The following is a 26,857-nucleotide window of genomic DNA, read 5'->3' as shown; positions in this document are numbered from 1 at the left end:
TATATTTTAAGTTTAAAAAGTCTAAAAGCTATGTTTTTAATGATTTCTACCTGTAACTTTTTTGCTTAAAAGTCTAAATTGTGTGTCCCAATCATGTTGAATGAGGGGGGAATTATTTTCCAAGTACTTGAAGCTTTGTGAACCTGATTCTTTCAGTTCACAGAATATTCACTGATAATACTTGGGGTCTTGAGGAAATTGTGTTAATCCTTTCTTTCTAGTTTAGATAAACCATGGCATTGAAGGAAGCGCTACCATTTGCCCCGGAAATGATGTGTTATTTAAATATCAGAGAAATAGAGTATAGTTGCGTAAAGGCACCATTACTGGGGATTCTACAATTTCACATAAACAACTCACTGCCATTGAGTGGATTCCAACTCACAGCGACCCTGTAAGACAGACTAGAACTGCCCAAGGAGGGCCTGGTGGATTCAAACTGCCGACCTTTTGGTTAGCAGCTGTAGCTCTTAGCCACTATGCCACCAGGATTTCCACAATTACACATAGTCATCAGTAAAAGCAGCAGACATGAGAAATGAGGGGAATAGCCATGGATATCCTGAACATACACACTTATAAGTTCAAGGGAAAAAATAAAAGTAACCCTGAACCTGAGAAAAAAGTAAGTGATGATAAAATGCCAATTAATAGTACCCAAAAAAGTAGAAAAAAACCACTTTTTTTAAAGTTCAAAGGCTTTTCCAATGTTGATACAAAACCCAGAAGCAAAATATCTGTTTTGTTAAGATGCTTTCCTTGACAAAAAAAAAAGTCAAAAGAACACACAAAAGATTTGGAAACTCATGTCACAAGCAATGAACTAAAATACAAATCTATATGAAAATGAGCAAAGAGTATGAATGCAAATATGAACGTAAAATTCCCAGAAAAACAGCTAACAATTGTCTTCAAACATATTTAAGGACTTAGAGTAGGAGAGATTGCAAATTAACCCAATATTTATACATATATATATATATATTATCCCTATCAGATTAACAGAGACCCAAAGTGTGATAACACATTCTTGTTAGGGTGAAGAGAACTAGGTAGTTTCATGGTGGGAAACCAACATAGTACAACCTCTAGGGAAAGGTATTTGGCAATATCCATCAAAGTGACAAATATATATAACCATTTGTCCCTATGATTCCCCTGTGTTCACTAATATACTCCCTTAAAATGCTTTTGTAGCATTGTTTATAAAAATAGGAAACAGAAACTACATGCTTACAAATATGATAATACGTGTATATAACTGAATACCATGTGACCCTATAAAAAGTGACTTCCATGTCCCTCAATATGGTAGACCAGATAGCCAGGAAAATCCTTCAACTCTAAAGCAATTAAACATGAGGAATTAACAACAACGAAAAACCAAAACAAAGCAAAATAAAATAAAACTCAGGTACTTGGCTATGTATGCAGTAAGCTAATGTACAAATTCAGAAAGGTAAGCAGGTACTAAAGCTCGTGGTTGCCTAAAGAACTTCCTATTCGTTAATGAACAGGAGTTTCAGCGTTAAGAGCCATGTAGGATAGGGGAAAAGTCCAGATTCATATATTGAGGAGAGTTGAATCATAGACACCCCCCATAAAAATGGGTCCCAAAGGGCTACGCTTTAAGAAAAATATTATCAGATTGTGAGCTGAAGAACCTTGCAAACAGACAACATGCTCAAGCTGACCGAGGGTTCTGGATCTAAGAGTAAAATATCTCCTCTTAGAAAATGGGACCACAAGTTATCACTCTGGTGTGTGATACAAATTTAAACTTCCACTGGGATCTGTAATACCATAAACAAATAATGTATCTTAATGGTTCTGGGTTGATATTGTACCTGGCAATGGGAAGGGGGAAAAAAAAAGAAGGGAGGATCTTGTCTCTCACTTACGTTATGACTAAGGTGGATTTATTTCAGGAATGGAAAACTGGTTTGCCGTCACATCGTTAACTTTTGAATAAGAAAAACAACGTGATCTTCTCATTAATCAACTCAGTGCAGGAAAGCCTTCAGTAATATTTGAAGTCAATTCATGTTAAAATGCTTAGCAAGCTAGAAACAGGAGAGAATTTTAAAATCTGATTTGGGATACCTGCTCAAACTTATGGAAATTTTAAATTTGATGATGAAATATTAAAAGTATTTACTTTAACATCAGGAACACAGAAAGCATGTCCCCTTGGTCATTTATATTCAACGTATACCTACATGTTCAACTGAGTGCAAGAGAAGTAAAGGCTGGGCCTTGTTTATAAAGTAAGAAAAAAAAAACTGTCATTATTTTCAAGTAATATGATTGTCAACACAGAAAATGAATATCATCTACAAATAAATCATTCAAATGAACGAAAGAGTTCAAAAAGATCACTTTAGAAAGAGTCAGTATGCAAATGCCAGCTGACTTCCTGAACACTGGCAAGTGCTTAATTTTTTCAAAAGATAGAATTTAAAATATTTTTAAAAATGAGATAACTCATAAATAAATCTAACAAAAAATGTGAGAAAATTTTATGGAGAAATTCAGCACTTTTTTGGAAATAAACATTACGGAAAACTTAAATGAATACATAGATCTATCATGTTCATGGATGGCTGACTTAATGCTGAAAGGGTATCAATTTATTTATGGAAGTACAAAAGCCCAAGGGTAGCTGAAATATACTTTAAGAAGAATAAACTGGTTGGCCTTATCTTAATCTGTATCAAGATTTTGTTTTAGTTTCTTTATTTTTTAAGTAATTAAAATTAAAACAGACAAGAGATAGAAATATGAATACCAGAATAGAAAACTCCAAAACAGACCCACACAGTTATGGATCCTTGATATACGACAAAGTACATAGCCTATCACATGGTAGGATAGTCTATCATTGAGGATAGGATAAGCTTCTCAATAAGTTGTTTTATGCTCTCTTCTGTGGGTGTATCTCATTAACATATATTTCTAAGAAGCAAAAACACTAAAGACTAATAAACCTATTAAAAGATGCTTGACCTCATTTCTAATAATGGAAAAGAAAATTGAGATGCAATTTGACACTCACCAGATTGGCGAAAACTTAAAAAGGGCTGTGAAAATATAGAAAAGTGGTGGCAGCAGTGTAAATCCGTAAAAGCATTTTGGAAAACAATTAGTATTATCTACTTTTTTTTTTTTTTTTTTTTAGTAAAGTAAAGTAGTTGGTACTCATACTCCATGACCCAACAATTCCACTGTTAGATACATTTTGTAGAGAAACTCTAGCACATAGGCAACAAGAGACGTTTACAAGAAAGTTAATAGCATGGTTATCTATAATAATAAGAAATTAGAAACAATTCCAATTCCATACAACTGGAGCATGGATCATCTTACAGTGAACTGCTCTGTAATGGTGGAAATTAATGAACTTCCATTACACGTATTAACTTGGATAAATGACACACGATCTGAAAAAGTGTATTGGTAGAAAAATATATACAATATAATTTCTTATTTCAATAATGCTCAGACATATGTCATATAACAACAAGTAGTAGTATACATATGTGGCAGAACTTTAAAGAAAAGCAAGAGAGTGTTAAGTATAAAACAAATTTATTTTTGAACTCTGGAGAATTATACACAGGGAGCTTCGATTTTATTGGTAATATTCTTGGAAACTCTATAGGGCAGTTCTACCCTGTCCTATAGGGTCACTCTGAGTCGGAAACGACTTGACAGCAGTGGGTTGGTTGGTTGGTTGGTATTCTACCTTAAGCTGTAAGGTAGCTGCATGGGTAGTCATTTATTATTTTTCCATATACCTTGTATATGCATTTTATATACACTTCTGTATGAATGACATAATCCCTAGTTTAATAAGAATTGATGGGAAAGGAAAAAATAAAGAACGAGGTGACCCTTTGTATATCAAAATGGAATAATTTTTTACATTATTGTTAAATGGATTAAAAAAAAAGAAGGCACAAAAATATGTGTAGGATGGTATGATTTGTATAAATAATAGGGCAAAATCAGAATAAATGCACATTTTGCTTATTCATGTGTTGAATATTTTTGGGAAGTTACACAGGGAACTGATAACTAGATTGATACCCAGAGGAACTAAATGTTCATAAAATGTCCTTTTGCAGCTTAAATCCTTATTTTTCAAGCAAATGCACTATAATTACTATAACAGCTGTGATTAAAATCTTAATAATGGAGTATAATATCTCACCCAAATTTCCTGATCACATTGGATCCTACAATAAAACCCAAGGGTGCTAAGTCCACTGATGGGGAAAGAAGAATCTCTTCAGCAAATGTGCTGGGAAAATTGGATTTCCACGTGCAGAAAAATGAAACAGGATCCATGCCTCACACCATACAGGAAAACGAATCCAAAATGAATTAAGGACCTAAATGTGCAAACTAAAACCATAAAGTTCTTAGAAGAAAAAGCAAGGGTAATACTGTTAGGCCTAGCTTTTAACAATGGAGTACCTAACTTAATAACAAAAGCACAAATAGCAAAAGACAAAATAAATAAATGGAACTTCATAAAAAGTAAAAAATTTGTTCATCAAAATATTTTACAAAACAGTGAAAAGACAAGCTACTGACTGGGAAAATATCTCAGAAACCATATATCCAACCAAACTCTAATAACCAAAATATATATAAAACTTTGGCAGCTTAACACCAAAAAGAAAAAGAACCCAACCAAAAAATGAGCAAAGGACTTGAATAGACATTTCACAAAGAGGACATTCAAATGGCCACCAAACGTATGAAAAGATGCTCAGCATCATTAGCCATCAGAGACATGCAAATCAAAACCACAATGAGCTACTATTCCACTTGCACTAGGATGGCTAAGATTGGAAAAACAAACGAACAAAAATCAGAAAACAAAAAATGTTGGAGAGGATGTGGGGAAGTTGGGACCCTTACCCTTTGCTGGTTGGAATGCAGAATGGTAAAACCGATGTGGAAAACAGTGTGGCTCTTTTTCAAAAAACTAAAAAAAGAACTACCATATGACCCAGCAATTCCACACCTAGGTATATACCCGAAAAAGAGCAGAGACTTAAACAGAGACATCTACGCCAGAGTTCACTGCCGCACATATCACAATAGCCAAAAGATGATTAACAAGCTAAATGGCCATCAACAGCGGATAAACCAAATATGGTACCTACATACAATGGAATACTACTGCAGCTAGCCGGAGAAATGAAGCCTTGCTACATCCTACAATAAGGATGGAGCTGGAAGACATTATGGTAAGTGGAATAAGTCAATCACTAAAGGACAAATGTTATATGACCTTACTTATATAAAGAAAAGAAAAGACAAATGTATAGAGAAGAAAGTTTATTAGTGCTAAGAGTCGGAATCGACTCGAAGGCAATGGGCGACGGGTTACCAGGAGTAGGAAGAAGGGGGATATGGGGGGTTAACGGCAATGCAAATATCTATCACTTTGGTTAAGGGTTGGGTTGCACAGTTGATTATTGTAATTGCTGCCAATAAGTCATACACCCGTAAAAAGTTGAATTGACAAAATTTGTGTGATAGATATATTTATAACAATGACAAAAATAAGAAAGAGTAGCTGCTAAGGCTGATTATGTACAACCAAAAACCTCAAGGGATTTGGTTCCTTGGTTTGGAGGTTTAGGATCATGATTTCATGGAACATCCCAGTTAACTGGCCTAATAACATGTTTAGTGCCTCTGTTCTACCTCCTAGGTTAAAAGCTTGCAAGCAGCCATCCAAGGCACAGCAATTGGTGTCTATTAACCTGAAGCAACAGAGGAAGGAGAGTCAGGAATAAGAGGAGGATACGGAATGTGAGGCTAAATGCCCCCATGAACAACTGCCTCCTTCGCCACAAGACCTGAAGAACTGAATGGTGCCTGGCTACTGTTACTGAACATTTTGATCAAAGATTCCATTGAAGAATCCTGATCAAAAGAGGAAAATTATAGAACAGCACTTCAAATTCTTAGATGGGGCAGTTCTACTCTATGACCTATAGGGTCGCTATGAGTCAGAATCTACTTGACGGCACTGGGTTATGGACTCCAGACTTCCTGGAGCTGTGAAGGTTGGATGAATCCCTGAAACTATTGCCCTGAGATAATCTTTAACCCTTAAACCGAAAATATCCCTGAAGTCTTCTTAAAACCAAACAGTAGTTTAGCTTAACTAATAAAAAATGTCTGCCATGAGCATTATACTCTTTTAAGAACTATATGGGATCAAAGCGACAACAGCCACTTGAAAGGTTAGTTGGGAATCTTAGGGAGCAGCAAATTTATGTTAATAGAGAAGGAAACTCAGAGAAGGAGAGTGAGAATCGTTATACAACTTGAAGGATGTAATCAGTGCCACTAACTGGTACATTTAGAAACTGTTGAATCGTTGTATGTTTTGCTGTGTATATTAACAACAACAACAAAATAAATAAAATAATTTTTAAAAAAAGAAAAACAAATGATGGGAAAGAAGAAGAACCTGAGTCATAGTCTATTAATAAAGGATTAGGGCCTTCGATCCCTGGTCTTCTCACCTAGGGGACATGGTGTGAGGAGGAAAAGGTGTGTTCTCCTGCTGCCACAAAGGGAGGAAAATAAGGGAATGAATTCTGTCATTATTGTTTTTTACAAATTGCAAATAAAGAGCAGGAAATAGCAGAACTGGACAGAATCCAGTTAACATCAAGCCAGAAAATCATACCAAATGTCCAATTTCACAGACATTCTTGTTAACAACACTTACGCCAGCCACATACATTGGTTTCCACAGAGACCAACCAAAAATTTTAAGTTACTGGCTTTGTAATCTGACTTTCTAACAAAAACTAGCTTATTATATCCCTTCAAAGTTCAAGGCTGAACAACACAGAATAGTGGAAGCAAAGGACCAACGTTGTGAGCTAAAGTGAATGCTTTTATTTATGACATGGTTTGATCAATTTTGGGGGAATCATACTATATAGTACCTTCCACGGTTCTGGAATGTTTCTTCAATTAACAATTGTGCTAAATTTAATAAATGTATCATTGAGTTGTCTAAAATTGAAAAATCTTTTCAGCGAAATGATTATTTTGTCAATTAACACTTAAATGAATACTTTTTTAGTGCTTTTAGATAGGACAGAGCCAAATTATTCCGGCTTTGCTTGTCCTTCAACTTGCCATATTGTCATAAGGTTGGTTACTTTAAAATTCCTGAGGTGCTGTCTAAAAAGGATCCAGGTGCTGAAGTTAATCCTGATGCGTGTACAAGTTAACATGTGTGTGTCTACCATATGTAAAAGCACACTACCAAGTGGTAGGAAGACACAGATGGGGAAAAAATATATATATGTATGTATATACATTGTGCTTTGTAATAGATTTGTCTGTTTTCATGAGAGGGCCCCGTGACACTGTGATAGGTGGTGTAAGAAAAAAAGAATCAGACAAATCGTCTGGTGTCGCGTGTGTGCAGCATTTTGGATTTGTAGAGGAATCTGATATTATTTGGAGCTACCTAAATTCCACAAGGGTTTAGGGTGGAAGGAACATTTTACTTGAGTCTTAGAGGTTGAGTATGATTTTTACAAGATGGAGAAGAACAGGGAAGGGACTTCCAAAAAGAGGGAATGCTAGGAGCTAGCTAAGATTGGTAGTATGAATGTAAATTACATATTTGGAAAACAAAGAAGGCTGTGTTTTAGATTAAACAGCCACTTTTAAGACCCCAGATAAACAAGATGAGGTCAGACTGCAAAGGTCTATGAAAGCAATGCTAAGACATTTACAGTGTTGCTGTTATTCTTTGTTATTTTTATTATCATTTTGTTCATGAGAACCATTAAGTATTTTTGAAAATTGTTACTTAAATGGGACACGTAGTCTCTGTAAAAGAAGAAATAGTTGGCCAGAGTAGATTGACAAACGTGTATATATATGTATATGTGTGTATGTATATATATAACCCAGTGCCGTCGAGTGGATTCCAACTCACAGCGACCCTATAGGACAGAGTAGAACTGCCCCTTAGAGTTTCCAAGGAGCACCTGGTGGATTCGAACTGCCGACCCTTTGGTTAGCAGCTGTAGCACTTAACCACTACGCCACCAGGGTTTCCCCATGTGTGTGTGTATATATATATATATACGGAAATCCTAGTGGCATGGCTTAGTGGTTAAGAGCTACAGCTGCTAACTGAAAGATCGGTTTGAATCCACCAGCCACTCCTTGGAAACTCTATGTGGGCAGTTCTACTTAGTCCTATCGGGTGGCTATGAGTCGGAATCGACTGGACGGCAATGGGTTTTGCTTATATATAAAAAGGCAAAAAAAAGTATTGTGGTATGACTGGTAAGAAATATATAGGATTTAATAAATGGGTATGCGAAATCATACCCGTGTTTCTTTCTTGTGTATATTATTAGTATATTTATTAATAGTATATATAGTATATAAATAGTATATTAACAACAAAACAAAACAAAAAAAACTTGTTGCCATAGTGTCAATTCCAACTCATGGCGACCCTACAGGACAGAGTAGAACTGTCCCATAGGGTTTCCAAGAAGCGACTGGTGGATTCGAACTGCTGACTTTTTGGTAGGCAGCCTGTGTTCTTAACCACCGTGCCACTGGGGCTCTAAATAGTATATAGATGTTGATTTTTCTGTAGATACTAAGAAAATGAAGAAGTATGGAGGGAATATGTCTGAAGAGATCAAGTAGGGAATTGAATTTATTAGAAAGATGCTCTAGAGGGTAGTCATCATGGCCCTTGGCCAGTAATACTGGTCACTAGACATAAAATACAAAGGCTTTGGACATAGAAATAGTATTTAGGCAGAGCAGAGAAAGGTTGCATAAGGTAATAATACTGTAAGGCGAAACAGGAACACTTTTAAGGGTCACATGGCCTATGTAATGATGGCAGCATGATCTGGGAGCAAGGGATCTAGTACCAAGTTACAGTCCAATAGACAGCCCTCTGGCTGAGCTTCTCCACTGTGACACTGCCTGAAAGAAGATTTAGACGGCCGAAGAACCAATGAAACTATCCAGTTGCCTTGTGGAAACAGGAGCAGCCCAGGACATTTCAAACGATCCAATAATCTTGATGGAGCACACATAATGTATTGAGCCTGGTTCTGGGTTTTACACATTAGAATCAAGTTTTTACATTGATGTGTAGTCAAGAAGGACAAAGTTTTATATCTTGCAAGAACATGTGGTCCTATCTAACCACAAGACTCTGATGTTTCCATACCTTATGGTATAACCATGGGAAAACATACATTTATTTTCATGAGTTAACCCCAAAAATCAGCTGTAAGATAAATTGTAATTTAAAGATAATTAGATTTTTTGGGGGGAGGGTATTTGGAAACAGGAGAAACATTGTAAAATACCCCAAAGTAAACAAACCCAGTTGGGGAGTAAATTAGTTTTGATGTACTACAGATTTTATGTGACTAGAGATTCTGGGTTGAAACCAACTGAACTTTTTGAACCCTAAAACAATTTTTGTTCTTTTTATTTTCGTTTGTCTAATATTTATTTCACTGCTTTTTATTGCTATCGTCAACTTCCTCAAGCCTTTAAAAAGTTGCCTTATCGTATCTTTCATGGTTATTAGACTTTCAAATGGAGAATTCAAATGTACATAGCAGAAGATGTCTTGCTCATCTTCAGACTATGTTGCAATAACCTCATTTTATGATGAACGTAATGAAAATTATTCTCATAACTGGAAAGCCTTGGTTGTTATTGCCTGTCATTTTTTCCTGATCCTAAGATGACATCCCAGTGTGACCACACAATCCCTAATCCAGGGTGATTTACAAAGTCCTTAATCAACCAGTTAGGAGAATAAACTGAGCGGAGGAAGGGCCAGGCAGGATGTGTGAAATTCTACTGGCGAAAGCTTGGGGTTGTTGCCTTAGATATCACACATCGCATGAGCAATACCAACAAAACTCTCAGTTGTCTTTTCCTTGCTTGCTCATCAAATCCAGACTTTTAAGCCAAATTTCTCAAAGAAATGTTACAATTCAGCCATATTGTGCTTTTTGTGATTATCCAAAGTGGAGAAAAGAGCATCCCTGACGTTTTCAATTACAGCCTGGTGACACTCCTTAGATTGAAGTGCATCTTTGACTGATCACTGGCTGTAAAGCAATGTTTTTAATTTTTTTTTTGGTCAGTGTTGTTATTGGGAGGTTATGATTCCCTTCAGAAAATGATGAGACAGGCATTTTTTCCAGATAAATCCATGAATATACATACATTCACAATAATATATAATTTCGGAAGGTACACACCCCCCTCAAACTGTATTCATGTATGCCAAATTTATAACCTGAAGGTAAAAGCTTGAAATCTTTCTTGCCAAGCTTACCCTCAACACCCAGGCATTTGCTGTCTGTCCTGATCTTCTCTCCCACTATTCCGTCAGATGGAGCTTCTGCCGCAATGAATATGATTTCCTCGCGGTCACATTGACAACTCGGATCATTATCTACCTCCATTCTACTGCTGCCATCCTCACCTGGAACCTGGGTAACTTTGGTTTGTTTCTCTCCTTATACACCCAGTTTTACCAAATCGAAGTTTTAAATAAGTTCTATTTTCCCAAGACAAATTTCTGCCTGATTTCAACCCTTCATAAATTCTTCCTTACCTTGCAATTTTACTTTGTGCCATAGTACACATTGGTGCTGCTGATGCAGTGAGTTTTCAAGCACAGGACACTTCCCTGGGTGTGTGATTGGACAGTCTCAAGAAAATCGTGAACTCGATAGCACAGGGTCAGAGTTTATATTTAGATTGTTTTTCAATAAGAAACTACCCCATGGAAAAAGGTGCTGTTGGGGATGCTACTGGCTTTACTATGAGGTAACTTACAGAGGACCCACTGTGTAAATATCCTGTCAGAAGTAGCCACGTGTCACCCGAGCAATTCATTTGTTTTATCTTATGTTTACTTGGAAACCCTGGTGGTGTAGTGATTAAGCGCTACGGCTGCTAACCAAAAGGTCAGCAGTTCGAATCTGCCAGGCGCTCCTTGGAAACTCTATGGGCAGTTCTACTCTGTCCTATAGGGTCGCTATGAGTCAGAATCGACTCAACGCCAGTGGGTTAGGTTTGGTTTTTTATGTTTACTTGAATCTCATAATTAATTTTCATCTTCTCTTGGTTTGCTAGAAAGCTTAGAATCGAATTTGTGGATTTTTAGCAACTGTAGAGGACTTCATGGCATGTTATCATCTTGTTTTGCCATTTTTCTTTTATGTGTATTTCCTCACAATATATATCTTCCTATAATATATTAATTAAAAAAAACTATATACATATCCTTCCTGAAAAAGACCAGAAAACAAACAATAAGCAAAAGGTATTCTTTGCAGCCTTCACTGTGTTGAAGCAGTGCTTGAGGAGGGAGAACAGTTACCAAAGGCCTGGTAAGGAAGACCGGAAAGGGGAAAGAAGGGAGACTAATGCAAAAAAAAAAAAAAAATGCGTAGGTTGGGGTATTAGGTTCACTAATTTCAAAAGGACTAATTTTCCTTTATGAATTATAGTAATTTGGGATAAAATAGGCATGGTCCATCCCAAGCACTTCTCATTCCCCTTTCCTGGTTTATTTGTCTCTGTAGGACTTCTACCTGGCACATCTTTGTGCTTTGCTCATTGCTGGTATTCTTCCACTGGAACTTCCGCTCCATAAGGGCAAGGATTAGTTTTGTCCTAAAGAGTGCTGAGCCCAACTTACACACTACATAAATATTTATTAAATGACCAGCTAATAATAAAAAAATCACAGCAACATCATATAGATACAGTGTGGAACTACTCTCATGGAACTGGAAACTTAGGTCTTTGTTCTAGGTTTATTTGTTCCAAAGCCAGCTTTGTGGATTTGACTCCATTACAATGTGTTCCAACTTTATTTCCTTCATTTATTTCCCTCAAGATTGGATTGGATGATCTATAAGATGTGATTCAATGTCAGTCACTCAAATTCTATTAATAAAGAGTATTTTAAAAATGTTATTACTCAAATGGAGAATCCCTCGTGGCACAGTAGTTAAAGAGCTCTGCTGCTAACCAAGGAAGGTCGGCGGTTCAAACCCACCAGCTGCTCCTCGGGAGAAAGATATGCAATTCTGCTTTCATAAGACTTACAGCCTTGGAAACCCAATAGGGCAGTTCCACTTTGTCCTGTAGGGGTGCTATGGGTTGGAATGGACTCTAAAGCAGTGGGTGTTTGGGTTATTAGTCAAATATTAGAATTCATGAGATGGTTACTCCAGGAAAAAAATTTCGTGCTTTCTTTTTGTTACCTTTCTGCAAAGGTCTTTATTTTGGATCAAAGATACTTCTTTCATATTTTAAAGACTACAAAGTTTTATAGGGTCACTATGAGTGGGAATTGACTCAAGAGTGGTGAGTATACATGCAGACCTACGAACTTAAATTGGTAAGGAAGCCCTTAATATCTTTTTTCTGTGACAGTTTTGAATAAATAGTTGTTCTTTATTTGAAAGATTTAAGCAATATCCCTAGGTAGAAGGAGAGTTTTTTAGGTTATGAAGTCAAGTGAAGTAGACATGGGCCAATTATTTGATGATTTTATGAGTGAGGACTGCTGTTCTCTAAAGATAGGATACAAACAATTTACATTTGCAATTTCTTTTCATTACTGGCAGAATTTTGCCCATTTACCTACATCGTCATGTATCTTTAGTTCATTTTCCCTGCGGCTTTGCACAGTAAGGGTCTGGTTTTTTATTCCTTTTTATACATGCTTATCAAAAGCTTCATCTTTTTTAGCTCATTTTCATAGCAGGAAGTAAATTATTCCTTTTCAGAGAAACCAGGAATGTATGAGGTAGATCGTATTTACTTTCTGAAAACTCCTGCAGCCTAGTCATTTACATTAAAATTCTTCCTCGTTTACTTCATGTTGAGCTCCAGCGGGACTCAAAGTAAACAGTCTAGTGGGAAAAACAGACACACACACATCAATAATTAATAGGTAAAGTGATGTGGTGGCAGTGAGTACAATGTGGAACAAGGAAGAAAGGGTGACAAATACTGGTATTTGCTCAGATAAGGGAGTGTGGGAGAAAAGGAGAACTTGGTCACAGAAGAACTTCAGAGCATGAGAGATAATACTGTGTCGGGCTAAAAAAAAAAAAAAAAAGTCTAGGAATGCATATTATACCCAGAATGTAAAGGGCATTGCTTGCCATGTTGAGTTGTGTCTAATTTTTCTTTTGGATAACGGGAACATTCAGTGGTTCTCTAGTAACTAAAGGTCAGTAAATTTATCCCACCCACAGCCTGTCAGTCGGTGAATACTGAAGACTATGTACATATTTCAGAAGTGTTTAATGTAGTGAAATGATCCAAGATTTTGGAGGAAAGAGACATATATTTTTAAACTTCCAATATAAAAAAAATAAAAACAAGGAAACAACTGTCATGGGAAACTCATGTCATCATTCCACAGATTCATTAAACACAACAGAATGCAATGAAGAGCCGGTTTCTCTTCATGCTCAGACCCCAGTCTCTCCTCTCACAGATGATTCTTAGCAGATTTTTATGATTCCTTCCAAGCATTTTATATCTATAAAATCATATGCAACTTATTGAATGGTAATATTAGGGGTTCTGTGGACCCATTCTCTAGAAAAACAAGCAAAACTGGTGACAATTATAAATAAACAACCATTTAAAGTCTCTGGAAATTGTCCTGAAGCCATATAGCAAATGAAGAAACATTTGTGTAAGAAAACTACTAAAACTTTCTAAGACCAGTGTGAGTTTGTATGAGCCCTGACCTACTCACTCTTTTCCTTCCTACTCAACTCAGATTGATGGAAACTTCACTTCTGATGGGTGTGGCCAAGAGTATGGGTCTCCCTTTTACCTCAGCTCTCCATCAGCGCATAACATGACTGGAAACTGAGGGGAGGGGCAAGCATTTCTCATCCCCTTACACTTTGAATTGAAGAAGCTAAATTTCTGATGAATTCATTTGAGAGATGAAGGGCTCCCATTCTCCACCCAGGCCCTACCCATAGTATGGAGGCTCTTTCCCAGGCATAGCATGCCAGGAATCCTGGGAACCTGGCTGCCTTCCCCCAGCTTGCTTGTAAGGCAAAGGTTCCATGCTGACAGAGCCAAGTTAAGAAGATCAAAATTTGCTGCTCCACCCAGCACACTCAGTAATGACTCAGATTTTTCCCAGAAGAAGAGTCTCTAACTTATCTAGTAGTCTTATAACAGAAATACCAGAAGTGGGTAGCTTTAATGAACAGAAACGTATTTTCTCACTGTTTAGGAGGCTAGAAGTCCTAATTCAAGGAGCTGGCTCTGCAGGAAGGTTTTCTCTGTCAGTTCTTGGGGAAGATCCTTGTCTTATTTCAGTTTCTTTTCCTCTCTTCATGTGTTGTGGGGTCTATGACCCCCCATCTCTGCTTGCTTCTGTGCCTAATCTGCTCATTTTATATCTCAAAGGTGATTGGCTTAAGGCACACCATACACTGATATGGCCTCATTAACATAACAAAGAAAACCCAATTCCCAAATGGATTATATCCCATTTACTTTTGAATAGAATCAGAAATAAAAACTAAAAAGGAAAATAAAACAATAGGATTAAAATTCTACAAAGTATGTTCTCTGATCAAAATTGAGTGATATTGGAAATTAATAACTGAAACAAATTTCTGAAATTCACAAATACTTGGAAACTAAGCAACATGATCCTAAATAACCAGTGAGTCAAAGAGGAAATTACAAGGACATAAAATATTCTTTAAGATGAGTGAATATGCAGACTGAATACACTGAAACTTACGGGATCCAGCTAATGCAGTGCTTAGAGGGAAATGCATAGCTCTAATGGCTGCGAACCAAAAGGTCGGCAGTTTGAATCCGCCAGATGCTCCTTGGAAACTCTACGGGGCAGTTCTACTTTGCCCTATAGGGTCGCTATGAGTCAGAATCAACTCAACGGCACTGGGTTTGGTTTTTTTTTTTTTTTTAATCCTCAAAAGAGGAGAGATCTCAGATCAGCAACCTATCTGCCCATCTTAAGACACGGAAAAAAAGAAGAGCAAACTAAACTCAAAGCCAACATAAGGAAGGAAATAATGATTAAAGAATAAATTAATACATCAGAGAATAAAAAAAGCAATAGAGGAAGCCAGCAATAGTAAAAGTAGGTCCTTCAAAAAGATTAAAAAAAAAAAAATTTTTTTTAGATAGACTGACCAAGAAGAAAAGAAAGAAAATTCAAATTACTAAAACCAGAAATGAATGAGGGGACATTAATACCAACCTTACATAAGTAAAAAGAATTATAAGGGAGTATTATAAACAAAGGTATGCAAAGAAATTAGATTAACTTAGATCCAATAGACAAATTTTTAGGAAGACACAAACTACCAAAACTGACTTAAGAAGTAGAAAATTTTAACAGAACAATAACAAGTAAAGTGATTAACTTAGTAATAATAATAAACATTTTTTTTCTTTCCACAAAGAGAAGCCCAGGGCCAGCTGGCTTCACTGGTAAATTTGATCAAAATTTAAAGAAGAATGAATATCTTTTTTTCCTAAACTTTCCAGAAACATTGGAGGGAGTACTTCTCAATTCAACTATAAGGCAAGTATTACCCCAATACCAATATCAAGAAACCATCACAAGTAAAGAAAACTACAGACTGATACTTCTCATGAATATATAACAAAAAAAAATAGTGCCATTGAGCTAACCTGTTGCCATTGAGTCGATTCCCACTCATAGCAGCCCTACAGGACAGAGTAGAACTGCCCTATAGGGTTTCCAAGGAGAAGCTGGTGGATTCAAACTGCTGACCTTTTTGGTTAGGAGCTGAGCTCTTAACCAGAGCTCACTGTCAACAAAATGCTAGCAGATCAAAACAATAAGTGGAATTTATCCCAAGAAAGTAAGGTTGGTTTAACATCTGAATATCAATTAATGAAATTTATCACATTAAAATAATAAAATACAAAAACCACATGATCATCTCAATAAACACAGAAAAAGCATTTGACAAAATCCAATACCCCTTCACGATACAAACACTCAGCAAACTATGAGTAACAGGGAACTTCAGCAGTCTGGTTCTACGAAAATCCCACAGCTAACACCATAATACTTAATATACATATTTTCCCCTTATGACCAGAAAAAAGATAAGGATATCTACTCTTGCCACTTCTATTCACCATTGCATTGGAGGTTCTAGCAAGAATGTTCATGCAAGAAAAGAAAATAAAAGGTATTCAAATTGGAAATGAAGAAGTAAAACTACTTCTATTTGTAAAAAAAAAAGTAGATGACATGATCTCATATATACATACCTTATTTTTATTCAAATAACACATGCCTTCTATGTTTGCCAACCTCTCCATCCCTTCACTTCGAGGTATTTTCATAAGGGCACTATATTAGCACAGCATGCTTATGAAAATACCTCATAGAGGAGAGGGAGCAGTTGGCAAACAAATAAAAACCCAGTGCCATCGAGTCGATTCTGACTCATAGCAACCCTATAGAAGGCAAATGGTATTTGTATAAAAGCACGGTAGTCCTAAGGAAAACACACACGCACACACAAAGTGTTGCAGATAATAAAAAAGTTTAGCAAAGTTGCTGGATACAAGGTTTATAAGCAAAATTAATTGTTTTATTACACACTTGCAACGAACAATTCTGAAAATGAAATTAAGAAAACAAAAGCATCAGAAATAATAAAATACTTAGGAAAAAGTTTAACAAAAGACGTGCAAAACACATACTCTGGAGACTTAAAACACATTGCTGAAAGAAATTGAAGCCCTAAATAAATGGGAAAACATAATACAAAGCTTCAGCAATCAAGACAGTATCTTACTGGTGTAAGGATAGATATATAGATCAATGAAATTAATATTGAGTGTCCAGAAATAACCCACACACATAGGGTTAATTCATCTTTGACAAAGGTGCCAAGATAATTCAGTGGGGAAAGAATAATAGTTTTTTCAACACACAGTACTGAGACAATTGGATAGCCACGCACAAAATAATGAAATTGGACCCTATCTCACACCATAAAAAAAAAATTAACTCAAAATGGAGCAAAGACTTAAATGTAAGAACTAGAACTATACAACCCTAAAAAGAAAACATGAGCATAAATTTTCATGATCTTGGGTTAGGGAATGCTTTTTCAGTAATGACACCAAAAGCGCAAACAACAAAAGAAAAAATAGTCTGGCCATCATGAAAATTAAAACCTTTGTGCTGCAAAGGAAGCTGTCAAGAAACTGAAAATACAACCCGTAGACCAGGAGAAAATATTTACAAATCATATATCTGCTAAGGTGCTTGTATCTACAATATGCAAAAAAGCCCCGCTAAACACAATAATAAAAAGACTAATACCTCAATTAAAAAAAAAATAAGCATACGATCTGAATAGACATTTCTACAAAGAAAATATACAAATGGTCAACTTATTAGCCACTGTGGAAATGCAGATACAAACTACAGTGAGGTACCCCTTCAAGCCCGCTAGGATGGCTATAAAAAAAGACATAATCACAAATGTTGGCAAGGATATGGAGAAACCGGAACCCCAATACACTGAGAAAGTCGGAATGTGAAATGGTACAGCTACTTTGAAAAGCAGTCTCGCAGTTATTTAAATGTTTAGACATAAAGTTAGCATATGACCCAGAAGTTCTACACCAAGGGATGTACGCAAGAGAAACGAAAACATACGTCCATACAAAAACTCGTGCAAAAATTCTCATAGCAGCATTATTCACAATAGCCAAAAAGTGGAAACAACTCAAATGCCCCTCAACTCATGAACAGATACATAAAACATGATAGGTCCATACAATAGAATATCGTTCAGCAATAAAAAAATGAAGTCCTAATTCATGCTACACCATTACTGAACCTTTAAAACATTATGCTAAGTGAAAGAAGCCAGTCACAAAGTATCACAATATTGTGTGATTCTATTTCTATGAAATGGCCAGAATAGGCAAATCTACAGAGACAGAAAGTAGTTTTATGTTCACCTAGAGCCACTGGACCACATGCGTCTGTCAGTTTGTCATATTGTGGAGGCTTGCGTGTTGCTGTGATGCTGGAAGCTATGCCACCAGTATTCAAATACCAGCAGGGTCACCCATGGCAGACAGGTTTCAGCTTGAGCTTCCAGAGTGAGACAGACTAGGAAGAAGGACTTGGTCTACTTCTGAAAAAAACTAGACAGTAAAAACCTTTACGAATGGCAGCGGAATACAGTATCTAATATAGTGCCGGAAGGTGAGCCCCTCGGTTGGAAGGCCTGTCACTTTAAGGACTAAGGTGCCCCTGACCTAAGTCATGGTATTTTCAATCGCCTCATATGCATGTGAAAGCTGGACACTGAATAAGGAAGACTGAAAAAGAATTGACGCCTTTGAATTATGTGTTGGCGAAGAATATTGAATATACCATGGACTGCCAGAAGCAGGAACAGATCTGTCTTGGAAGAAGACAACCAGAATGCTCCTTAGAAGCAAGGGTAGCGAGACTTCATCTCACATACTTTGGACATGTTTTCAGAAGGGACCATCCCTGAAGGAGGACATCATGCTTGGTAGAGAAGAGGGTCAGCGAAAAAGAGGAAAACCCTCAACAAGGTAGATTGACACAATGGCTTCAACAGTGGGCTCGGGGATAACAAGGATTGTGAGGATGGTGCGGGACCAGGCAGTGTTTCGTTCTGTTGTACACGGGGTCGCTATGAGTCAGAACTGACTCCATGACACCTGACAACAATAACAGAGCTGTCGGGGAAGAGAGGAGTTGGAGAGGCGATGACAACTAAGGAGTACAGAGTTTCTTTTTGTGGTAATGAAAAGGTTCTAAAACTAATTGAGGTGATGGCTTCACAACTCTGTGAATGCGTTAAAAACCATTGAATTGTATCTTTTAAGTTGGTTAATTCTGTGGTAAGCGACATCACAATGAAGCTATAAAACAATCATATGCAAATGACACTTTCCTGTGCACGATGTTAAATATCTTTTTTTTCACTGAACAACGCATGTTAGTTATCTTCCCAAATCCATTTATATATTTATATATAACCGTCTCATCCATTATATACTTTTTTGGGTTTTTTATCCATTATATAGATGTATCACGATTACTTCGACTCATCTTCCACTGATTTGTAGTATGTTTAGGCTGTGTTTCAAAGCCTTTGTGAGTATAAATTTCCCTGTTTTGAAGTCTTTGTATGTATTTCTGTCTTTATGCACACCTGATAAAATATTAATAATAGAAAATCCTAAAAGTCAAGTTTTTTGACTTTTCCCAAATATTGCCAAGCTTTTCCTAAATGTTTCCAAGGTGCTTTCCAAAAAATATTGCCCCAATTTAAACTACCATGAGTATAAGAATACCTATCATAAAACATTTTGATATCTGCAATCTGAGCAAAATGTACATTGGGGCCTTTAAATTGCTTTAATTATAATTTAAATTGAGCATTTTTCATAGGTTGCCTATCTTCAATAGTATTTCTGCAAACTCCCTGTTTCGACCAATTTTTATTTGCTGTTGGTTTTATGTATTGATTTTATTTGCTGTTGGTTTTATGTATTGATTTATGAAAACTTTTTATTTATTACTAACTCTTTCCATACTTACATACTTTGGACATGTTATCAGGAGGGATCAGTCCCTGGAGAAGGGCATCATGCTTGGCAAAGTACAAGGTCAGTGGAAAGGAGGAAGATCCTCAACAAGGTGGATTGACACAGTGGCTGCAACAATGAGCTCAAGCATAGCAATGATTGTGAGGATGGTGCAGGACCGGGCAGTGTTTCGTTCTGTTGTGCATAGGGTCTCTATGAGTCGGAACTGATTCAATGACACCTAACAAAAACAACAACAACTCTTTCCACCTGTTGTATATGGAATTTAGCAAACACGTGCCCTCTCAGGGCTAGAGGTTCTTCTATGCTAGTCACCTCTGCTCACTCTGTTTCCAGTACTGGAGCTAGTTCAAGTCATCCTTGCTGAAGCCTGAACAACCTGAAGAGATCAGCTTGTGGCTAAACTTCTATTGTGACTAGATCACAGAGGTTCCTCAAGTTGCCAGGGAAGGAGGCAATTTTGCCACATGGTCACGATCACCCACAACAAATTCTCTTTGTGCCATCAGTACTATAGTTCTTTAAATGCATTCATATCATCATTTCTGTAGTGAGCAAGATGGCCACCAGAATGGTTGGTTTGAAACGGACTTTTCTCTTGGTGTCTTCTGACACGTAGATCTGGAATCAACAATCCTCTTCAACTGGGGTTTGTTGCTGAGGAAACGAGCAGGTCCTGTTAATTCCCACAGATGTTGTGGTCCCTCTCACAGATTTCATTACTCTTCATGGCTAGTCTTTAGTCAAAGCCATCCTGGTCTAACTCAACAGGCTCTAAAAACTGGACGTACTGCAGATTTTATGAACCCAATTTCCTTAAAAGTTTATTTAAAAAACATTTAGCCGGAATTGGTTTCTGTCACATCAAAGTTAGAAAGATGATTGACACAGAAACTTTTTTCATTCTGCTCAATATGCTAGACTTTATTAAAGGCAACAGGCTTTGTCTTTCAATAGGATGTTGATTCTCTCAGACACTCTCAATTTGCCTCAGAGATTGAAATATTTTAGTTATAATATCGCTGTATCCCATCAAGCCGAATGACCTAAGATGCCATTTCCCTTTTGATGTCCAGTTAATATCTGGCCTAACTGGACAAAATTTTTTTTTTAAGTAGATTCAGTCTACAGCACGCCAAAAGTAACATAGATTGGTTACAACAGCCATAACAGATACAACCTGGTCTATCGCAATGCTCTTCTGCAATTTGATTAGCCTCTCTGGACACCAGTTTTTAAATTTTTTATTGTGACAAACAAGGAGATCGAATACAATATTATATGTAAAGAACATGGTAGTGTGCCACTCATTTAATTACAAAAAAAAAAAAAAACTTTGCTGTTGAATCGATTCCAACTCATAGTAACCCTATAGGACAGAGTAGAACTGCTCTATATGGTTTCCAAGAAGCATCTGGTGGATTCGAACTGCTGACCTTTTGGTTAGCAGCCAAACACTTCACACCACTAGGGCCCCATTTAATAGGTGTTGAAATAAAATAAATTTTCACAAAATTATTATTAGGATATGATTATTTATACTATTCAATATCAAGTGTTATTTTGAAGAAGATCAAAGTTTTTTAAAACAACTGACCATCTGTTTCAATGTTTATTGTTCATAGCTAGGGTGCTATGAAGGATAAGCGTAAAGCCATAATATTCTCCAGTTCATATCAAAATTGGAGTACGCACTGGTTGTGTATATAAAAATGACTCTTTCACTCTTTAAATGCATTTCTGTTTTGGAGAGAAAGAACTATGAGGCAAAGGACCACCTAGTGAGCCAAAAGAGCTCAAGTTCTTAATTTATTGTACCACAGCTTGTCTTAATTCGTAAAAGGCACCTCTCTATTGACCTGGAAGGGAAGCCAGAGCTAAGCCCATGATGCAGATCTTAAACATATGCAATTATTAATACCAGATTTGTATTCTGAGGCTTGTATAACTCAAGTTCCAAACAGGAAAAACCTAAACCTCTCTAAGCATTTAAAAGAAAGGGAATTTAATACTGGGAAGTGATTACATTGGTGATGGAATAGCTAAGAAGTCAAGTAGCTTATATGGAGGAAACCCAGAGGTAGACAACAGAAGGACGTTACTATCACCCCTAGGCATCTGGGCCAAAGAAAGGATGTGTTATGGAATTCTAGGCACCGAAGCCATTGGAAAAAGCTAGAACTGCATCAGGCCTGTCTGGTGTGAACTAGAGCCACAGGGAGATACATCCATGGCTGGAGACACCACCCAAGGCAGAGAAAGAGGGCAAGAATTACCTTGACATCTCCTTCAACCTTCAATCTCCTGCCAGGGTCTTCTATTGGCTGAACCCAATCAGAAATTGAAAGCATATGTCCATAAAAGCCCTGTGAGTGAAAGAAACCAGACCAGAAAGAATGTATTCTACACAATTTTACATAAAAAAAAATTCTATAGCTACAGAGAATAGATCAGGGACATAAAACAATGTGGAGAGGGAGAATTTGAGAAGAGAAAGGAGGGATTAAAAATGGGCACAAGGAACTTTTTAGGGTTGGTAGGCATGTTCATTATCTTGATTGTGGTGATGGTGTATATATTTGTTAAAACTGGTGTATATATTTGTTAAAACCCACCAACTTATACACTTAAATATGTAGAGTTTATTGTATTTCAATTATATCTCAATAAAGCTGTAAGATAACTGAGTAAATAACATATCTCCTTATCCACAGTGTTTTACACTTAAAAAATTTTTTTGACAATATATCTCAGACACCTTTTTATATCCATACATAGAAACATTCTTTAAAAATAAGCACACATTCCTTAGTAATCTATTGGATAGATATATCATAATTTATTCAAATAATCTCCTTTCATATCTACTGGAGTTATTCTGATCTTTTGGTATAATTAACACTCCGGTGATGAACAAACTAAGATATAAATTATTTAATATGTGTGCAAGAATATTATAGGACAAACTCCCAGAAGTGGATTTATGAGAACAAAGGTTATATACATGTATATTTTTGATTGATATTTTTCAAATCAACCTCCATAAGGTTTGGACCAGTTTATATTCCAATATCTTTTATTTCTCCATTAATCATATTGTACTTCAGTTTCTCTCTTTCCTAAATGAAGCTCTCTCCACACTTCCTTTGCTTCCCTTCAGACCAGAGCACATACATCTAAGCATGCACAGCTCTGCACAACCTGAAGTCAGCTAACACTTCCGTTTTCCTCAAAGCTGTCCTACTGCCCCACACATTTTACTTTCAACCTGTATCAATATTCCTGTGGCTACCACGTATGCCACCATCTCACACTCTTTTGTCTCTGAACATGCATTTCCCTTCATGGGGATCCCTCCCCAACTTTTTTCTCTGACTAGAAAAATCCAACCCTTCCTTTCAGAGCCAATTTGTTGTGGCTTAAGTGGTATCTGGCTAGTCTTTCCTGAAGTTGCCTCTCAAACTGTCCCTTCGAATAATCACAAAGAAACTGAAAAAGAGGAAAACATCACCTCTGAAAAATATAAATCTTGGAGGTAATTCTTTTCACGAAAAGATTCATGAAGCTGAATTTAGAATCACTATTCTTGGACAATAAAAGCTCTCTGCTCATTGTATCAGCAAAACCATCTTGCCCTTCAGAGACTTAACCATCAGAAAACCACAGGTAAAAGACAGTGAGGGAGAGCACACAGTGGCCACAGGAAGCTTCCTCATAGACATGAATGCTAAGGATTGTGGTTTTGCATTTACAGAGTACTGTATAGAGTGTCAGGAAACTGAGAGGTAGAAGACAAAATTTATGGGCATTTAGTTGCAATCTGTGTATACTTATTAGACTCTGGATCTATTGTCTAGCTGCAATTCTGAAAAGTTGTTTCTAGCATCAGTTAAGTACAAAGTATTTATAACCAAGGGGGAACTCACCTCTGTTTTTTGACAAGTGCTGGGACTTGATAAGTTTCTGCTACCTAATAAGTAAGGAGAAAAACAAATGAACAAATACCCAACATTCTTATTAAAGAGGAAAAAAAAAAAAAAAAACTATAAACAATGAAACAAAAAAACCCATAGACATTCAGAAGAAAAAAAGTAAAAGTTACCAATCAAGCTTGTTTACTGTATCTTGGGGGATAGCTAGGTCAATTTTCATAGTCCGTAAAGACAATGTTCTACATCCTACTTTGGTGAGTAACAGATGGGGTTTTAGAAGCTTGTGAGTGGTCATCTAAGATACCTGAGTCTGATAGGGACCAGTGAAACTCCCAAGACTAAGGCTCTTAGACAACCATTCAAACCTAGAACTAAACACACTCCTGGAGATCACCTTTCAGCCAAACAATAGCTAGGCCTATAAAGTGAACTATAACACCTTGAGAAATGTGGTCCTCAGAACAATTAACCACCCTAGACCAAAAGGGCAGCATTTGCCCAAAAACAGAGTTCGGAAGGCAGGAGGGACAGGAAAGAGGGGCAAATGGAAACTGGGGAACCCAGGGAGGAAGGAGGTAGAGTGCCGTCCTATTGAGGGGATTGCAAGCAATGTCACAAAACAAAATGTGTATATAAAGTGTTGAATGGGAAACTAATTTGCTCTGTAACCTTTCACTCAAACCACTATAAAATGTTTAAAAAAATTATTTACTATAGGTATCGGAACACAGTTTAGAAAGTTACTTTATCATCTTATTAGGAGAGAAGAAGGCATAAGTGCTTTAAAAGAAAAAAGACCAGACCATATCAAGACAAAAAGGGAAAAAACTCTTTCAAGGAAGTTAAAACTTTATAGTAGAATTAAAATTTGTGTTCTTGACAGTACAGAAGAGAACTGACATAGCAAAAACAACAAAAACCAGTTACGGGTTGAAAACCTGAAAAGAGAACAGGGAAAAAAAAAATCAAAATATATTTAGAAGAAAATTTTCAGGAGATTAAAAATGTTGGAGTCTTTTCTGTTGAAAAGGAATCTATATGCTGACAGAAATTCATTAAGGAAGCAATGAAAAGCTATAGCTAGACATAGTTTAGCAAACATTTCAATTGCATAGGTACAAAGAAAAAAAAAAAAAAACACACATCTTATCAGGAATTTGCCCTACCCTACGGATGACCTTTTTTAACTTTTTGCAAGTTTCACTTCCAGGAAGGGGGGGGAGGAAGAACAGTAAGACAAGAAGCCTTCTACAAACTTTTGAGAGAAAAAAACTAGGATCGCAAAATTTTATACCCAGTTAGGTGTTCACTTATAGGTGACAGCAACAACAAAAATTAATTATAGATAATTTGTGACCAAAAAATGAAATGAAAATAAATATGCATTTTGATTTCATTATTATATAACATTATTCTAAATATCTTGCCCGATACCATGAAAAGGATTTTTTTTCCATTTAAAAAAGAATTATAATTAATAGAAAGGAGTAAGAAAAAGCATTATTTTTAACACATTATGGCTACATGGAAACCCTGGTTAAGTGCTACCACTGCTAACCAAAAGTTCGGCAGTTTGAATCCACCAGGCTTATACCTATTAAGCTAAACAGAATGAAAAAATTCTTAGAATTAAAAAAAAAATTATTACCTAAAGTGGAAAACTAAAGAAAATATTAAAAAAAATATATAAAGAAAAATAGGAATTACTCTATAAAAATGGACCCTACCTATACGAAATAGGAAGGATGGGAGGAAGAAATTAGAAACACACAGAGAGAAAGAATTAGAGAAACAGAGAAAGACAAAAAGAAAAAGAAAAACAGCACTTTTCTGGCAGATATAAGACTTAAATAAGTGGAAAGATAAATCATATTATCGAATGATACAACTGACAGCTAAATATTTGAAAGATGTCAGATGGAATAAAGATTTATCCGTAAAAAATAACTATAATGCGGTAATCCAGGAAATACGTAATTTTAAATGATTTCAGGAACAGGGATGGCTTCTTAAATGGTAAAGCAATTGTAAAATTCCTTTTTTTTTATTGTGCTTTAAGTGAAAGTTTACAATTCAAGTCAGTTTCTCATACAAAAACTTATCCACACATTGTCATGTGACCCTAGCAGCTCTCCCTACAATGTGACAGCACACTTCTCCTCTCCACCCTGTATTTCCTGTGTCCATTCAGCCAGCCCCTGTCCCCCTCTGTCTTCTCATCTTGCCTCCAGACAGGAGCTGGCCACATAGCCTCATTTGTCTGCTTGAGCTAAGAAGCACACTCCTCACCAGTATCATTTTATGTTTTATAGTCCAGTCTAATCTTTGTCTGAAAAGTTGGCTTCGGGAATGGTTTTAGTTTTGGGCTAACAGAGAGTTTTGGGACAATGAAAAGAAAAAAAAAATTGATTGAATAGCAAATACTGGAAAGGAAAAAAAAATTATTATTAATAAATTAAGAACCCTAACAAATAGCAAAAATATTAGCATTCTAGTATTAAAAGGAGCAGAGGGCCTATAGAGAATATGTTTCAATATTTACAGAAGAAAAACTGTATAACGGCAGATAAAAGTATAAGAAAAGATGTTTCTGCCTGTCTAGTTATTACAAAAGGAGCCCTGGTGGTGCAGTGATAAAAGTGCTCGACTGCTAACCGGAAGATCTGAAGTAAATCATCAGGTTTGAACCCACCAGTGCTCTGTGGGAGAAAGATGTAGCAGTCTGCTTCTGTGACGATTTACAGCCTTGGAAACCCTATGGGGGCAGCTCTACTCGGTCCTGCAAGGTTCCTATTAGTTGGAATCAACTTGACGTAAAGCATAGTTACTACATATATTATTCTCAAAACATCCTGTTGAGTGCATACATTAGTATAAGTTTCCCTTAAGACAATTTGGTAGCCTATTAACATCCTTAAAAATTCCAATCCTCGTTGTTGTTAGTTGCTGTCTAGTCAGTTCTAACCCATGGCGACCCCGTGATGTGTACAGAGTAGAACTGCTCCTTAGGGCCTTTAAGGCTGTGACCTTTAGCGAGCAGATTGCCAGACCTGTTTCCTGAGACACCTCTGGGTGGGCTTGAACCTCCAACTGTTAGGTTAACAGTCCAGTGCTTAACCATTTGTGCCACGCTATTCTAGCTTTAAGAATTACCGATACTGGATATAATTCAGAAATGG

Source organism: Loxodonta africana, chromosome 23 (assembly GCF_030014295.1).
Source record: "Loxodonta africana isolate mLoxAfr1 chromosome 23, mLoxAfr1.hap2, whole genome shotgun sequence".
Taxonomy (NCBI): Eukaryota; Metazoa; Chordata; class Mammalia; order Proboscidea; family Elephantidae; genus Loxodonta; species Loxodonta africana.
The sequence above is the reverse complement of the archived record's forward strand: the minus strand, read 5'-3'. Positions refer to the sequence as shown.